The 18,107-nt window shown below is 36.3% G+C and overlaps 1 non-coding gene across 1 annotated transcript; it reads right to left on the bottom strand.

The window, feature by feature from the left end:
- Positions 1-9,518: 9,518 nt before the first annotated feature.
- LOC114170911 lies at positions 9,519-9,625 on the bottom strand. The gene has a single exon (XR_003601265.1). It is a non-coding gene; the product is annotated as a small nucleolar RNA R71 (small nucleolar RNA).
- Positions 9,626-18,107: the final 8,482 nt, after the last annotated feature.

Here is an 18,107-nt window from a genome sequence, read left to right as displayed (position 1 = left end):
AACAGGTTGTACCTAATCACATGACCATTGCTTTGACCCAATCAACTTTTGAATTTATTTTATTCAAATATTTGTTGTATAAGTGAAATCAACACATAGATTTCAAAAATCAACAGACTAAAAATTCATTAGATGATAGTTTACTACACACAAATCTGGTTAAATGAAATCAATATGTAGATTTGAAAAATCAACAAAGTTAAAATTCATCAAATAATAGTTTTCTGCACATAGAATCTGCTTAAGTGAAATCTACACAGATTTGAAAAATCAACCAACTAAAATTCATCAGATTATAGTTTTATGCACACAGAATTTAGTTAAGTGAAATCAACACATAGATTTGAAAGCTCAACTGTTAGCACTCCATTTTCCTTATTTTTCCTTTCTAAAACATTCTTTTTAGTTTAAATAACTATTTGTTTTTTTTAATTAATTAGTTTTTATTGTTAGTATAGAAAAATAGAGTTTTCTTAAAAATATGGTAAAAAGGTTCCTTTTAGTAGTCTTTTAATACATTTAGTTTTGTTCTTTTAGAATTGCCTTTTTTAGAACAAATTAGCTTTGCCAGGAAAACCCTTATCTTTTCTGATTTGCATGTGAGCCCTATTTTCTCTTTTCGCAAAGAAGTCCCTAACAGGTCACTGATGCTTTTGACCAAGGCTTCCTATCAAAGTGCGCTTTTTATTTAATTGGGTTGATAAATCCTCTGCTTTTGATGATGGGAGGCGTGAGGATCTCCAACGCATGCCAACCCTTGATGCTAAAGTCTGATGTGCAAGAGCTGATCCGAGAAGAGAGAACTAGGCTGAATTGCATGATGGAGGCTCAAGATCTAGAAATTTGATGAGCAAATTTTTGATCCAAAGGAGAACAAGCCTGATTTGTGATCGAGGTTTTGCGTGTGAGGAGATTTGGGGAAAATTCGTGATGAAGTCAAGTTGATCGGGGCATTCAAAAGGGGTTCAGAGTTGCAATTCTGGTGCGCGAAGGGAGCAAAGACGAGGGTTAGGTTTTCCATTTTCAATTTTCTGATTCGCTTTTCTTAGGGGTTTAAAAGGGGTAGATTTAGGATTTGTAAAAGTATAGCCCTGGTTGTACGTGAGAAAGAAATTATGAGAGGCTAGGGTTCGTGTTCTCCTACTCTGATGTTTGTGTTCCTGTGAGTGAGGGAAAGGAAGTGTAATGTAAGAGGGTTCCTCCATATTTGATGAAGCGAAACAATAGCCTTCATGAGATTGGGGTTTCTTAGTGTGTTAGGTAGCTCTATTAGTTCACCCACTCAAAAACCGACACTGGGATTGGACTAAGAGAGTTCCCTTTCACCATGTAAATTTCTAGCACTCTCTTTATCTATTGTACACCCTTGATTCTGCAAAGAAAGACATTTTGATGTTCAGTTTCCTTTCCAATTTTCAGCTATGATTTCAGTTTGTTTAGTCTTTGCTTGCAATTTTATATTTTTGCCTTTAATTTCTGCATTCCTTTTGAATTCTTTTAGTGCTTTCCAGTTTTACATTCGCGGTTTAAATTGCTGAGTTAGTGATTGGATCTTGGGGAAAATCTGCACACATCAATTGTTCCTTTTAGGGACTATGTTGTAACACTCCAAATTTAGGATGTCACGAGAAGCTATCATTGCTCTTTTTATTCAAAAGTAAAACGATTATATCACAAAAAGGCACTTAAAAACACCTTATAATTTAAATGTAAATACGTAGTCCAAAACTTCCATTGATAATAGTAATATTAAAGAAAACAAAGTTCCAATTAAATACTAGAAAATAAAATAAATCTTCATAGTCTTCACTATTTGATTTAAATCAACTAAAGATATAATAAATCCCTGAGTGCATTCCACTCTCTTCGTAATCTACTTCGTGTCAGAAACATTTGCATTACCATCTGCTCCCGTATAATGCACACGTTATACGATCATCGCACATGCAACAAACACACCAACAAACAAATAGGGGTAAGCTAACCATAAACAATGATATTCATAAAAGAAATTCATAAATAAAACCTGTCCAATAATACTCAACGTCGCATTCAAGTAACACGGAAACTTTATGATCACCATCCATCGTTGGTTTGAACACACAAACCCAAAATCCAAACTCTCATACTAAACCAAACATAACATCACATTCATCTAAAATCTTCATTAAATTCCACCAAGAGCTTTCAAACAAGGCAAAACACTCCCAACATGCATCTCATGAGGATAACATATTGCCAACAAAACTCAAACCATCACATCATGCATAACAATGGTTCTATAACAAAACACACCACCATATCAATGCATAAATTGTGATCAAGAAACCATACATAAAGAAAACCAAATGACATGAGAAATAAACTAAACCATTTTCACGTCTCTGCATCACTCAAATGTTGCACTTTAAAAGCTAAAGAAAGCATTACACCTAAACTACATGCACCATGGCCCACAGAAAGTCCCTCACTCCCACGCTATGCCCCTCACGAAAGTGAAATTTCACCTAAACAGACCATGCAGCTACGTAAAAGAAGAATGAGAGATAAGAAAACAACTTATATATCAATTGCACCCAAAGCTAAGAAAAGAGAAATTTCATGTGGGTCCTACCAATCATCTAAAATGAGATAGAATTTGTTAAAAGATAAAAGCTACGTGACCAAACCTTTACATGTTATACACCTTAAACTAAGGAAAGAGAAAACATTTATGTGTGGGTCCATGCTTTCTACCAACCAATTACTAAATCACGAAATTCAAGCAAAAAGAACGAAGTCTGCAACCCACCCACTTTTACGTGAAATAAATAAGGGAAAAGGAAGAAATAGAATAGAAAAGAGGAAGAAAAGGGAAAGCAAAAACAAGGAACCCATGAATCCCCACGTGAAAGAGAATAGAAAGAAAGAAGAAAAAGCAAAGCTAATCCCATGCACAAGAACTGTTGCAGTGTGAATGAAGAGAAAAGAAACATATACTTAAAATAAAATAAACCCACTCTAATCCATTCCAACACTACAACTTCCTTCACATGAAACCCAAAAGTTTAAAGTAAAAAGATTTAATCTTATATGTATATGACCTATATTTGCAACTCTCGAGAATGCTCTCATTGCACCGTAACCATGAAAAGAAACAAGATCTGTGGCAGCACACACACACATGAAAAAGAAAGAAGGTTTCCATACAGTTTGACAACAACAATGGTCCGTTTCGAGAGTTCATTCATCACGCAAACAAAGAATCAAGTGTCTTAAAACACCACTACACAAACACACACCATCACCATCATTATACTTGAAACCATGCGAATCACAAGGAAACCCGTAGAACCACATGCCCAACACTCTTACTATGATCAACTCAACCACACATGTATCATGCCAGCATTAGTGAAAAGTGATTCAAACTAGAATGGTCCAACAACATGCATAGCATACCAGTATCAACATTGAATCAAAACTATGACAGTACAACCACGAAACCCATACATACCTTTCAAAGTTTCAAGCATCAACCAAAAAAACGTAAAGAGAGAAAAGAGACAAGGTCAAACTTCCCCTACCTCGTGTAGTTGTTTCGTAAGAGACTACTCTCGCTGCCTCAGCTCACTCTCCACGTTCCCTAGAATCAAAACCAACTAGAATATATTCCTTTATATTTTTTATTTGGTTGCTAAGGTAATAAAAATAAAAATTGATTCCTAAAATAAAACTAATGATCTTTTTCTTTTATTTGAGGAGAATTCATGTGAAAAATATTTCATAATGCGCTGTAGTGGAGAAAAAGAAAAAAAAAAGAGAAAGAAAGAGAGCAACTAAAAGAGGATAGGGAAAAAAAATAAAAGACAGAAATTATATATAATGCCACATGAATGATATATATATATATATATATATATATATATATATATATATATATATATATATATATATATATATTCATGCTATTGCACGTAATTTCATTCTACGCACCGCTGCACATGCACAATTGAGAAAGAGAAGAAGCTAAATTCACATTTTGTGGGCTCCACCCCTTAAAGGAGAAAAACTGAATTTAAACAAACACAAAAAGCAAAATTTGGCCAACTAGGTTCAAACCAAAGACTTCACACACAGCGAGAGGTTGCGCTAACCACTAGGCTGCACACTTTCACATGATATAACATGCATTATATTAAAACACTTATACTCCACAAATCATAATTCCTTAAATCATTCAAATAATTATTATAAATACACAATAACTTAAATCATTCAAATAATAATTATTTCCTATTTCATAATTTAATAACCTAATTAAATTAAATAAATCAACAATATTAATCAAGCCATTAATTTTTTCTATGCGTTTTCCTTTAGTCTAATTTTTATCGGGTCTTACATATGTGACCCCAAAGTGGGCACACATTACCAAGATTTCTTCTTGAGTATAGAATAACCCTTGTCCATTCACTACACTGGATTTCAGTTTTAAGTTTTCTCCGTTGTTATATAATTCTGCACCATTTACTTTCTTGTCTCAGATTTAAAATTACTACAACAATGTTAGTTTATAGGATCATGGTTTATCTTGGTAGTAGTGATAGGAGCATTTCATCTCCATGCATTTTTAATTTCTACATCTGCATTACATCTGAAATAATTTTGCATTGAGTTATGCTGTTTTAATTCTGCATTTCCAGTGGTTCAATATCTATTTCATACCACATCTGCATTCATTCATTAACTGTTGTCACTAACTGGTGCATTGTTGTAATTTGGTTTTGTGCACAAGTGTATTGCCTTGTTGCTACTATATGTTGTTTTTTATTTGTTGTTTTGCTGATTATGTGCTGGGACCACCAATTATTTCACTCCTCTGCATCAATTTTAAGTTGTGTCTCATGCCTGCATTTATTTAGGTACCATGTTGTCATGACCACATTTGAAAGTGACTTCCAATTCTGAATGCCATATGACTAAACTTCCTTAATTCATGCAATCCATCTTGCTCATGTGCTAAATCCATTTTGCATAGCTATGAAACAACATCCAACTCATAAATACTTATTTGGGTTTGCTGCTGCCTTACGAATTCTCTATTATCATAGATCAAGTGCCAATTGGGTTTATGTATATTTTGCTTTAGCATTGCACTCATTACATTAGGGACTACCTACATCTATTAAAGCGCATTTCTGGTTCTGCATTCATGCATTTTACAGTTGCATCATAGTAAAGTTTCACGCATGTTTTCTGAGTCTAATTCTATTTCATAGTAGACTTAGTGCATTTCATGCATTTATCCTCATTTGAGAATACTTTAGTTCATTTCTTTTGGAGTTTAATTGATTTGAGTGTGACTGAGTTAAAAATCCTGATGAGAATATGTGCTGAATTGGCATGCTATTGTGTTTTGAACATCAACTCTATCTAGGGGTTATAATGCATATTTTCATCTAATCTAATGTTGGCCCTGATTTGATGCCATATGATTTGATGCACTGATTTCTCCATTCTGCAATTTAAAAATTTATAACTTTGTGTGGCAGATCCTACATCCATTGCATCATTCAATTTTAGCATTTTTGCTTCCATAATCCACAACAATAAATTCTACTTTCTGAATTCTGCATTAAATCCCTCTTATATGAATCTATAGGATCAACTTTACTACCACAAGGGTCAAGCATAGTTTTATCTCTGTTAGTTCTGCATTCATGGTGCTTTTATTCACGTTCATATTAGAATACTTAGATCTTTTCAGCATGCATTCCTCATAAACTCTTTCATATAGGCACCTTCTTCCTTCATTCCAACTAAATTCATTTAATCTTTTCTCTAGATTTTTACCACAAACCATCTTGCATATCATGCAAAACATAGTTTAGTTTTATTCATGCATTTAGTTTCTTTTCTTTATTTTAATTTTCCCCCTTTGTTAGTTTTATTTTCATTTTAGCAAGATTAAATTACGCAAGTTATACTTGATAAACACCATTCCCTTTTGGATTCAATTCATAATACCATTCAGATTCCATGCATCCTTGCGTCTCATGCATAGCATAGTTTAGTTTCATATATGCATTTAGTTGTCTCAATTAAAAATAATTTTGCATTACTTTTTCTTAACTTTTCTTTATTTTAATGTTCCCCATTTGTTTCGTTTTATTTTCATTTTAACAAGATTTAATTATGCAAGTTATACTTAATACGCATCATTTCCTTGTATTCAATCCCGAGTCAATTTCCCTATACTCCATTAGCGGGAATTATTTGGATTTTGTTTAACTCTTAAAAATGACTAAAAAAGTGAGTTAACATCAACAAATTAAAAAACTGTGTTAGATTATGTTTTCTGCATACAGTGGTAGTTTAAGTGAAACCAATGCATAGAATTGAAAAATCAATAGGCTAACTATGACGGTTCACATTTTATCACACATTAGCCTATTTAAATGAAATCAACACATGGATTTATAAGATTAACATGATAAAAACACATCAGATCACATTTTTCATATCCAATACTCCTAGTTAAGTTCTTAGCTTATTAAACCTATCACGAGCTGATACTTTGTGAACATATCAACTAATTGATTTTCTGTTTTAACAAACTTAATTTCACAATCAGCTTTTTGTACATGATATATAATAAAGTGATGTCTTATCACAATATGTTTGGTTTTAGAGTGTTGTAGTGAATTCTGAGTTAGATTAATGTTGTATTGCACTAATGTTATCACAATACAATGGTACCTTTACTAACTTCACTCCATAATCCAAGACTTGATGTTTTAGCCATATGATTTGAGCACCACAATGACCAGCTACTATATACTCTGCCTCAACTGTGGATAGTGCCACACAAGATTGCTTATTATTGTTCCATGATGTTAGGCTTGAGCCAAGTGGGTGACATGTTCCAATTGTGCTTTTTCTATCAATTTTCACCTTGCATAGTTAGAATCTGAAAGTCCACTAAGAGATATCTTAGAATTACTTGGATACCATAGTCCAACATTAATTATTCCTTTTAGATACTTGAGAATCCTTTTTACATCTTTATAACATGACTTCTTTAGATTGGATTGAAATCTTGCACACAAGCATACACTAAATTGAATATTTGGCCTACTTGTTGTTAGATAAAGAAAAGAACCAATCAACCCTTTATATTTTGATTGAATCAACTTGTTGTTGTAACATCCCGTCCAGACATTACGGATTTAAATAAAATAAAATAGAAATAAACATTAAATATCACTTATTATACTGACTTTTCCCAAAACGCGGGAAAATTTAAAACTTTAGTTCATTGTAAACTAAATTCAAATCCATACTTAAAAAAATCAACTACACTATTTAGGTCTAATAATATAAAAGCTTACAATTGATTCAAAAACATAATAAAAACTCGGATACACTTTTCACCCAGACTAGCCCCTATGCCTCACTAGATCCACCTGCAACATCATCTGCTCCTGTGTACCGCGTACATAATCATCGCTAAACACAAGCAGATAGGGTGAGCTAATGATAAGTGCCAAAATTCAGTAAAGATTCATAACAAAATCTGGCACTTATGCTTTTAATTTGTGTTCATTTCATATTGATTCTCCCTAAATCTAAGTTTCAATCACATGCTTCCAAGTTTTGATTTAAAGAAATCATTTGATCCTATTTTGTGTGTTTTTCAGGAAAGATTAAAGAGAACTCAAGAAGAGTGAAGGAGAAAGCAAGAATAGAGAAGAAAAGGAGGAAAATCTGCAACAGGTCGCTTAGAGCTAGGGTGTTTCGCTCAAACTAGGACAGGCTCGCCCAAAGTTAAAGTTTTCTCGCCTAAGCGAGACAATTGTCGCCTTTCTCGCTCAAGTGAGCTTGATCTCGCTTAAGCGAGATTTCGTGAAGAAGCCATGACTAGTTTTTCAATTCTCGCCTAAGCAAGTACATGGTCGCCCAAGCGAGACCTTCCTTCAACCTGAAGTACTCTATCTCGCCCAAGTGAGATTCAGTAGCCCAAGCGAGAGTTCGGGCTATATATATATTTTGGAGGTTCAGAACTGCAGGGGAGCTAGAGATTTTGGAAGAGGAGTGCATTCGTGCTGCAGAGTTGCTACCAGGAGCATAATACAGATCATATTTCTTCTTCTTCTTTAGTTCTTAGGATTTGATAGCTACCATGAGTGGCTAATCTTCTCCTTTGGGATTGAATGTAATCTACTCGAACTTGGATGTAATCTGGTGATATTTATATATAGCATTTCTGTTTTACTCAATATTACTATTATTGTTCTGCTCTTAATGCTTACTTTTATCTGATCAATAGATGTTTTGATTTTAATTTTCAGATCTGACTGGAAAGTATTTCTGAAAATCTAATTTAAACAATGATACTTGATATACTGTGATGCTAGGAATATATCTCAATATATCAATTGCTCTTAACACTCGATCGTAATGCTAGATAGTTTGTTGAATATGTGAGGAATCAATATTCAGGGAACTAATCTTATGAATTTTATACGCGAGGGATCGGTATAAATGATTTTTGAGTGTGCATCAATATTGGTATTTTCAAATGTTATATATTATATTCATCCAGATTACAGACAAGGGAGATAGATGAAATTCAATCCCAGATTCTTTTACTGTATTTTTCTAAACTTTTCCGCTTTTATTGTATTCATTTTATGCAATAGGTAATGTCAAGTCAAATTAAAATCTTTGTACATATGCTGATTGAGATAATTATTAATTTTCACTGAATCCTTTCCTCGTGGGTTCGACACTCCTACTTTAAATCACTATACTATAGTCTACTTTTGGTACGCTTGCCAAGAGACCAACAAGTATTTTTCGCGTTGTTGCCAGGGAACGATGTTCTTTTGAAATTTCTAGTTATCTCATCCAGCTTTGTGTATATTTTTCTTTATTATATAGCTTATTAAATTCTCCCTTTGTACTAATCCTTGCTTGAGCTGTTTTGATTTATGCTCTTAAGAGGTCAGGTTCCTGAAGATCGATTAGCATTTGACCCGGAGATAGAAAAGACAGCTAGAAGGAACAGAGGCAAAAGCAAAAAGAAGTAAGGAAAGACAAGGGAAGAATCTTCCAGTACTTCCATCACATCTCAATCAGAAAACATGGAGAATCAAAGACCAGCTCCAACCAGAAAGACACTTGGAGACTATGCTATGCAGCAAGGGCCAAGATATTTTTCTAGCATAGCAATACCATCCACCACCAAAACTTTGGAGATGAAGCCAACTTTCCTCAGCTTAATCAGTTCTCATCAATTCACTAGAATGGATAATGAAGATCCATATACTCATCTCTCTACATTCTACGAATTGATAGGAACCATGGGCTTTTAAGAAGGAGATCTTGAGCATGTATACATGCGATTGTTTCCTTTTTCTTTGGCAGGTAAAGCAAAGGAATGGCTTAAGTCACATCCAAATCAGAGTTTGAACAGTTGGAAGGATGTTGAGGAGAAATTCTTGAACAGATTCTTTCCACCATCTCGCTACATCAAAGCCAAAGCTGATATTTCAACGTTTAGGAAAGGAACAGATGAGCCATTCTGTGAAGCTTGGGAGCGGTTCAATTCTTTATTGAGGAAATGCCCAAATCACGGATTTGAAGATATTGCTCAGCTGAACATATTCTGTAATGGTCTGAGGCCTGACACCAAGATGATATTAGATGCAGCAGTAGGTGGAACAATGATGAGTGTAGATGCAGAGCAAGCAACAAGAATCATTGAGGCATTAGCATCCATAGATCATCAAGCTCAACATAACAGGCAAACTATTCAGAGGAAAGGAGTGCTTCATCTTAGTACTACAGATGCGATCCTAGCTTAGAATAAAATTCTGACTCAACAGATTGAAGCACTGGCGAAGCAGATGTCTAAATTACCAGAGCAGTTGCAAGTTGTGTAATCCTCTCCCAGTCAACAACCCATGAGATGTGACTTCTGTGGAGGCGATCATCCAAATGGTCATTGTTCTTATCAGAGTAGCTCACAAGGAGAAGTTCAATATGTGAGTAACCAAGGAAGACCAGGAAATTTCTCCAACAATAATAACTTTTCACAGTGGTGGAGAAATAATCAAAATCAGAATTTTGGATGGAAGCAAGATGTTGGTCCTTCAAACAGACAACCTCCTTATCAACAACAGCAACAACATTATCCTTCTATGCATGATAGAACAACTAAACTAGAGGATACTCTAGAAAAATTATGCAAGCTTCTTTGACCAATCAGAAAAATACAGAAGCTTCAATCAGAAATCTTGAAATACAGGTTGGACAGTTGGCTAAGCAATTATCAGATCAGCAAGCACGTCAATTTTCAGCGAACACTCAGACTAATCCGAAGGAGCACTGTAATTCAATTACTACCAGAAGTGGTAAAATTGTGGGAAGAGGGATTGGAGACAACCTGGTTATAGAGGAGGAGGTGTTGGAGGAACCAGAGAGAGAGAAAGAAGAAAATGAGTGTGAAGGAGAGGAAGAACAAAATAAAAGAGAGTTTGTAAATAGAAGAGAAGAAAAAGAAGAAAAAAATAAAAATAAGGAGAAAAAGAGGGAGAAGGGTGAGAAACAGGTACCCTAGTTGAAAAACCTTCCATACCCTCAAAACCCTTCCAAAAAGGACAAGGAGAGGCAGTTTGCAAGGTTCATGGATATCTTCAAGCGACTGCAAATTAATATTCCTTTTTTGGATGCTATGGAGCAGATGCCAACTTATGCAAAATTCATGAAAGAGCTCCCAACAAAGAAAAGAAAATTTTCTGAAGAAACAATGGAGCTTGAAGCGGGGTGTAGTGCCATCATTCAAAAATCTTTACCTCAGAAGTCAAAGGACCCTGGGAGCTTCACTATTCCAGTCACAATTGGAACATTGCCAGTAGATAAAGCATTGCTCGACTTGGGTGCAAGTATAAATTTGATGCCTCTGTCTATGCTACGAAGAATAAGAGATCTGGAAGTAAAGCCTACAAGGATGACATTACAATTAGCTGACAGATCTTTGAAGTATCCATATGGGGTGGCAGAGGATGTCTTAGTTAAAGTTGACAAATTCATATTTCCAATCGATTTTGTTGTGATGGATATTGAGGAAGACATTGAAGTTCCTCTGATACTGGGAAGACCTTTCATGAAAACAGCCAAGGTCATTATTGATGTTGATGATGGCAAACTGAAGGTCAGAGTGCAGGATGATGAAGTCAACTTTAATGTATTCGAGGCAATGCAACACACTAAAGACAAACAACAATGTTTCAAAGTGGATGTGATAGATGAAACTTTTTTATCAACTAGGAAGCAAGTGACAAAAGCAAACCCTTTAAAAAAGGCTATAGCTGGTGTTCATGATGATAAGGCAGCAGAAGAAAAAAGAAAATTACAGCTGCCAGAATTGGAGGAAAGGAGACTCAGTGCTTATGAGTCCTCTAAGCTCTACAAGGAAAAGATGAAAGCTTATCATGACAAGAAAATTCTCAAAAGAGAATTTTATCCGGGCCAATCAGTGTTATGGTTCAATTCCAGGTTGAGATTATTCCCTGGAAAGCTAAAATCAAAGTGGTCAAGACCATTTCTTGTCAAAGATGTGAAACCCTATGGAGCCATTGAGCTAGAGGATCCTGAATCTAAAAGGAGCTGGGTTGTAAAGGGGCAAAGGTTGAAGCCCTATCTTGGTGGTGAGATTGATAGGCTCGCCACAATCATTCAACTGGATGAACCTTAATGAAACAGGCATTAGGCTCGTGACGTTAAACAAGCGCTTCCTGGGAGGCAACCCAATGTTTTAATTATGTTTTTGCACTTTAATTTCATCTTGTGTGATGAAATGTGTTTGTGTATGTAATTATGTGTTTGTGTTTATAGTTCTATGTTTGTGTGTAAAAAGGTAAGTTTTTAGCATCCAGTCATCTCAACAAGGCAAACCATGCACTTATGGTGTTTTCCAACAAAACTGGTATTTTAAGCATGGGAATGAGTTTTGGTGCCAGAATTGAGATCATCAAATGCTAAAAATTGCCTTGTTTTGGCCAAATTCTGAAATTTGAGTTTGATAGCTTGATTTTTAGTTTAATGAAATGAAACTTTTTGGAATGGTAAAGAATTGATTGAAGTATGGTTTGGTATGTGTTTCTAAGTTATTTGAACTAAAAGGATCATGATTTGAGTGAGTGAAAGTTGAACAAAATTTTGGAAAATGGCAAAATCAGTGTGTCAAAACTGCACGAAAATCTCGCCCAAGCTAAACATGTCTCGCTTGGGCGAGATATGCAGAACCTGAGCCAACCAACTTTGCTGATATACTCGGTTAAGCGAGTAATGGCTCGCTTGGGCGAGAATGCCCTGTACCAGGGGTATTTTGGGCGAAAGAGTCTCGCCTGCGCGAGACTTTTTAATTTTTCTCTCACGCTCATCTCGCTTAAGCGAGACTCCGTCGCTTAAGCGAGAAATCGCGCTTAAGGCAGGGACAGGGGCAGAAATCACTCATTTTCTTTTCCCCCAAGCCTTCGCTCACAACTCTCGCTCACGTCCTCTCTCTCTCACACTGGGCGCACCTTCACTCACTCATTTATCTCCACTTTAACTCATAAATTTCGTCTCCCTTTGCTAATTTCACTTAAAGGTAAGTTCTTTTTCCTCATTCTCTTCATTTCCACCAAGCATAGTCATAGTTTTGTATACTCTAAACCCTAGGATAGTGCCCATGTTCTGTTTGCTGCATTGTGTGTTTATATTGTGAGCTTGAATATCAATTGATGCTGTAACAGAGTAATGTAGGTCGTTTATGCACGAATTGGTTCAAAAATTTCATATTTTAAAAGTGCACCCAAGCTGTTTGACGAAATGCTTGACTTAATTTTGTTCTTGGTTGGTCATTTAAGTTTGTAAAAGCTGACTTGGCATGCTTTTGGTGGGTTAATTTTCATCCTTGCAAGTCAATGGCTAAAACAAAGACAAGATCTAGACTTCCCGCTACTGAACCCAACAAAGGGAAGAGGAGAAGACGTGCAAATAGCCCTCTCCTGAAAGGCCAAACAACAACCTGTTTAGAGACCACGAAAGAGAAGAAAGGTATGAGAAGATAAAGAATTGGGTCTTTATCAAAGAAAGAAAGGTGGTCCTACTCCCGGACGAATATGATCCATTCTTGAATGGACTTATCAGGAGGAATTGGATGAAGTTGACTGACCCGCTTCCCAAATTTGATCCAGAGATTGTTAGAGACTTCTATGCAAATGCCTATTCTGAGGACAATCCTGGTGAAAAGAGGTCTAAAGTTAGGGGGAGGTGGGTAAATTATGATCGAGCAGCCATCAGTGAATTCCTTGGTAATCCACTACCTCTAGAACCAGGGCAACGTTGTGACTTCACAAGGAGAAGGAGAAGTCATGAACCTTATGATGAAAATGAAGTGGCACTCCTTATATGCACTGCCAATTGATCTTATCAAGTCAGACCCACTGGAAATCCTCTCAGAATTCTAAGAGGGGATATGAAAACCTTAGCCCAAGTCTGGACCACATTCTTACTTGCAAACATAGTGCCCATTGGCCACGTGTCAGACTTGAACGTCCCTAGATGTCATCTCCTTTATTGCATAATGAGGGAGGATCTGACTGTTGACATAGCCACCATTATCTCTGAAGAAATCCACAAATTGGTGAGGTATGAAGTCAACACTAGGAATGACAAGGCAAAATGTGTTTTGGGTTTTCCGGCTTTGATCACAGCTCTTTGCCAAGATCAAGGGGTGAAGGTAGAGTTAACTAAAAAGATACGACCTTCAATTACCAAGAGATTCATTGAACACTTTTGTACCCACCCAGAGGACTTGGAGCAGCCAGGAGAGCCCCAGTTGGAACAACAAGCTGAAGACCAACCAGTTGAAGACCAACCAGCTGAAGACCAACCTGCTATGGAAGAACAACAAACAGGGCCCACACAACAACCTCAACTCAACATGAATAATGAATTGCTTGAGCAGATGAGATATCTGAGGTTGCAGATGGAGCACACCCACCAACAAAATGCTTCCATCCATAGAGGATAACTCCACCTTCAGGAGTACCTCTATCATAATGTTCGTGGACCATACCCAGGCATGACTCCACCAGAATTCTTGACTTATCTACAGTGGCCTAGGGACAGTCCTTTTTTCCCGGGGGGAAGTGGACCTGCTGCAGGTGAGGGAACATCAGGAGCTGCGGACAGAGATGACTTTGCTGCTGACACAGATGGAGTAGACATTGAGGAGGAGATTGATTTTGGAGGGGATTGATTCACAACACCATTCCACCCTTCAGAACTTTATAAATACGGTTTCATTATTCTTTTTCTTTTAGTATTTTGCAGTACTTATGTAATTACTATTATTTTGCTTTAGTTGTTTTGGCTAGAATGCTATATTATCTAGTTACTTAACTGTTTAACTTTACTTTTTGGCTTAGTATTTTGTGCATAATAGTTAGAGACACCTAAAATTTTTTGGGAATCATTTTGAAAATCTTTCTTGAGGAAATTGGTTAAAGAGAAATCTGATTTCAATAAGTATCTTAAGTCTAGAACAACTGAGTGAACTGAACACAGAGGTGAAAAAGGAAAATTTTGGTTGAATTCATAATTAAACAGGATTAGGATATTAGTGCTGCATAGTTAGTCAAGATAATCAGTTGTAACAACAAATGAGATATCAAGGAAATAAACCAGAAAACCTAGTGAGTGTGTGAATCCTTAAACAGCTTGAGTGTTTCCACTGTTTGTTGACAAATTGATATTGCTTGAGTTTTCATTTGATAACATCACATTTGAAGCATGGAAATGATTAAGGCAATTTTGTTGAATTTATAACTCAGTGCCAAATAGCCAACCTGTAAATAATCATCTTTTGTTGATAGCCCATTTGAGAGCTTAATTGTTTGAATTATGCACCTTAACCTTAACTTGAATTATTATCACTTCCCTTTGCACACTTAGGGATAGAGAGCATAGGTGCATTTTTTCAACTGTAAGGGTAATTGGTTGGTAGAATTGCACTTAAGGAAGAAAAGGGATGAGTATCATAATTCACTCTTTAGTATTGTGTAAGAATGTATATATTTACACAAAAAAAAGGGAAAGAAAAGGAAAGAACAAAAAGAGATAAGAGTGAATTATGAATGAAAAAGAAACTTGGTGTATTGAGGTCTGAATTGTGAGGAATGAAGAGTAGAATTGGGTTTGAATTGTAACTATGCTCTCTTTTCTAAGTTATGCTTTTGTGATCTTGAAAAACCATTATTCTTGAAAGCCTAGCCTCATTACAACCTTGAAAAGACTTTAAGATCCATGCTGAATGTGTGTTTGTGGTTGAATTGAAAATGACTAGCAATTTTGATTTGTTGAAATCCAGTGAAAAATGAGAGAGACACATGTCTGTGAGATTTAAGAGAGAATTTCCTTGGTTAGAATCACTTGTTCTTACAATTAGTTTTCCTGAAAAATTGGCTGCACTCTTATCCTATTGTTGTTTGATAATTGGATTCACCATTTGCTTCTGATTTTGAATATGTGGTTTGGACTGCAAAAGTTGTCTGGTAAGGAACTGTGAAAATGATTTCTCAATAACCAATTTCAGAGTTTTAGTTTTGACTGGTTGTTGATCTTATTGCTTTGCTTGAGGACAACCAAGATGCTAGGTTGGGGGGAGTTGATAAGTGCCAAAATTCAGTAAAGATTCATAACAAAATCTGGCACTTATGCTTTTAATTTGTGTTCATTTCATATTGATTCTCCCTAAATCTAAGTTTCAATCACATGCTTCCAAGTTTTGATTTAAAGAAATCATTTGATCCTATTTTGTGTGTTTTTCAGGAAAGATTAAAGAGAACTCAAGAATAGTGAAAGAGAAAGCAAGAAATAGAGAAGAAAAGGAGGAAAATCTGCAACAGGTCGCTCAGAGCTAAGGTGCTTCGCTCAAACTAGGACAGGCTCACCCAAAGTTAAAGTTTTCTCGCCTAAGCGAGACAATTGCCGCCTTTCTCGCTCAAGCGAGCTTGATCTCGCTTAAGCGAGATTTCGTGAAGAAGCCATGACCAGTTTTTCAATTCTCGCCTAAGCAAGAACATGGTCGCCCAAACGAGACCTTCCTTCAACCTGAAGTACTCTATCTCGCCCAAGTGAGATTCAGTAGCCCAAGCGAGAGTTCGGGCTATATATATATTTTGGAGGTTCAGAACTGCAGGGGAGCTAGAGATTTTGGAAGAGGAGTGCATCCGTGCTGCAGAGCTGCTACCAGGAGCATAATATAGATCATATTTCTTCTTCTTCTTCTTTAGCTCTTAGGATTTGATAGCTACCATGAGTGGCTAATCTTCTCCTTTGGGATTGAATGTAATCTACTCGAAGTTGGATGTAATCTCGTGATATTTATATATAGCATTTCTGGATAGTTTGTTGAATATGTGAGGAATCAATATTCAGGGAACTAATCTTATGAATTTTATACGTGAGGGATCAGTATAAATGATTTTTGAGTGTGCATCAATATTGGTATTTTCAAATGTTATATATTATATTCATCCAGATTACAGACAAGGGAGATAGATGAAATTCAATCCCAGTTTCTTTTACTGTATTTTTCTAAACTTTTCCGCTTTTATTGTATTCATTTTATGCAATAGGTAATGTCAAGGCAAATTAAAATCTTTGTACATATGCTGATTGAGATAATTATTAATTTTCACTGAATCCGTTCCTCGTGGATTCGACACTCCTACTTTAAATCATTATACTACAGTTGACTTTTGGTACGCTTGCGAAGAGACCAACAGCTAACAATATATAAAACATAAACAAGTCATATATATATATATATAATTTACACAATCATATCAGAGGAATACTATCATTTGATTCCATATCACATGGCCACCACCATGTCCTTCATGGTCTACGTCTTTAGATGAATATCTCACGATGTCTTGTTGTCACACCTACAAGCCATAACTTGTAGAGCACGTGCAGGAAACCTACTACGGACCATACTCTGTAACGCTAGGAGGAGTTCCTAATACGAACATAGTTCGTAATGTCCTAGGACTACCAAACTCATTAGCTAATTACTGAGAAGGGCAATCTATCTGGACCTATCCGTACGAGCCACAACTCGCACACTCACACCGACAACACTCGCCAACCCAAGCCATAACTCAAGAGTTTCTCGTGTTCATCCGCCATCTCGAGTCACAACTCAAGAGATGCCATTCCGAGCCACAACTCAAGGAATGCCACGTGCTTAACCCCTATCCTGAGCCACAACTCAAGGGATACGTTCCGAGCCACAACTCAAGGAACACCAACAAGCCTATCTTCGACATATCCCCAAAACCTTGTAGACCACGCACATCCAAAGCAAGCAAATCATAAGCCTAGCCTTTACCTTATCGCCTGGCGGGGGACACGTACTGCCAGGCGCCACGCGCCTAGAAACCCACTAACGTTGCAAGCATTGCCTGGCGGGACTTCCCTCACCGCCAGGTGCCACTCGCATAAGGAATCCACTTCTTTGTAGTAATCGCCTGGCGGGTTAATCACCACCGCCAGGCGCTACATCAGTACTTGCGCAATACTGATTTCTTAAACAACCTTGAATGATTCCTTAGACATCCAAATCAGAACCATTTCCATCCAGATTGCCTTTAACATCTTTAGCTCCTTCAACCACAATCATTTCGTCACACTTCATTTTATATATATATATATATATATATATATATATATATATATATATATATATATATATATATATATATATCCATTCGCTAGTGATTTAAAGCTAGGCATATAACCTCAATTGTGTACAATTTTGTTAACTAATGGCAAAGTTAGGTACCCACCAAGGCATCCATAATGTTGCTGCTATCTCACACCCTAGCCCCATCTTCCTTATACCAATAGGTATTTACACCAAGTATACTCAAGGTAAACTATTTCATGCAGACCACCCATTCTCATTACTTAACTACTCACTACCTTAGTGTGATTCCATGCCTGACTTTCCCGATAGCGGAATAGATGTTCCCATGGAGCGGTAACTAGGTCCAGTGCCATAA

The sequence above is a fragment of the Vigna unguiculata genome, chromosome 11, assembly GCF_004118075.2.
Source record: "Vigna unguiculata cultivar IT97K-499-35 chromosome 11, ASM411807v1, whole genome shotgun sequence".
Lineage (NCBI taxonomy): Eukaryota > Viridiplantae > Streptophyta > Magnoliopsida > Fabales > Fabaceae > Vigna > Vigna unguiculata.
Note: the sequence above shows the minus strand (reverse complement) of the source record. Positions and strands in the feature narration are given on the sequence as shown.